The sequence below is a fragment of the Branchiostoma floridae genome, chromosome 6 (genome assembly GCF_000003815.2).
Source record: "Branchiostoma floridae strain S238N-H82 chromosome 6, Bfl_VNyyK, whole genome shotgun sequence".
Taxonomy (NCBI): Eukaryota; Metazoa; Chordata; class Leptocardii; order Amphioxiformes; family Branchiostomatidae; genus Branchiostoma; species Branchiostoma floridae.
The window spans coordinates 15,706,556-15,707,569 of record NC_049984.1 but is presented as its reverse complement, the minus strand read 5'-3'; the positions used below and the strand labels follow the sequence as shown (position 1 = coordinate 15,707,569).

The following is a 1,014-nucleotide window of genomic DNA, read 5'->3' as shown; positions in this document are numbered from 1 at the left end:
TAATGTTTACTTGCTAGCTGGTAAGATCAAGTTGGGTCAGGGACTGTGGGCAAGTGCAATACAAAAAGGTTACACTGGATGTCCCACTAACAGCGTCGATTATCTCCACCACTGCAGCTTCGAAGAATACCTCTACCGTCGTACTGGGTGGCAGCTTTGGAAAGTACCGTTCTTTGGCAAGCTTCGTACTAACAAGCTTCTGCCTGTAGTCAACTAGATAAGCAACACGAATGATTCGTTATGGGTGACCTTTAAATTTCGTCCCTATAGAGAAATAAAATCAAAATAATTGATCTTTAAACCTATTATATCCAGACTTTCTGTCACAGACTTTGCAAAGTTAGTCAAATCAAATATCACGGCAGTTCTATAGAAATATATAAATAGAATATATACATATTCCGGTCAAACTGCAGTTCATTGCTTTTCTTCGGAAGATAAAATAATTAGATAGATCATCACTGTCTCCGTTTAACTGGCAAACTTGGTTGACCATGTCAAAAAAGTAACCAACTTATAACGATCATAGGAAAATGTCACTAATATGCAAATAATTTTACATAGTTCCCACTGTTACTGTCGACATGCCGTTTGTGCTGTATGTATAAGTGTTCGTGAACATTGTGACAAAAAAATGTTAAAAACTTATGGGGTTGAACTATAAAAAAACAACTCACCATTACAAAATGGTTGTCGGTTGCTCCATATTCCACCTTCTTCACATGTTATCGACATGTCACCATCTTCTATGACGTAGCCTACGTTACAGCTGATGAAAACCTCCTTCCCTACCTCGTAGAAATTTTGCACTGGACTTATCCTTCCATACTGCACATAAGGAGTCCATTCGCAGCCGGGTACTAGAAAAGGCGTGAGAACTAGAGTTCGGTGACCTCATACCTCAATGAAATATTTAAAACTTTTGTAAATTCGATGCAATTCCATACATTAACATAACTTATGCATGGTGTTGTTCATCATTGACTAACGTACACATGTCACAATAATAAAATT

At 37.6% G+C, this 1,014-nt stretch overlaps 1 long non-coding RNA gene across 1 annotated transcript in view; it reads right to left on the bottom strand.

Annotated features, from left to right (window-relative positions):
- Nucleotides 1-627, bottom strand: part of LOC118417836 — a 2,787-nt gene extending 2,160 nt beyond the window's left edge. The window contains exon 1 of the long non-coding RNA XR_004831394.1: nt 92-627. This is a non-coding gene — a long non-coding RNA (uncharacterized LOC118417836). The remainder of the gene's footprint in view (nt 1-91) is intronic.
- Between the last annotated feature and the right edge of the window lie 387 nt (nt 628-1,014).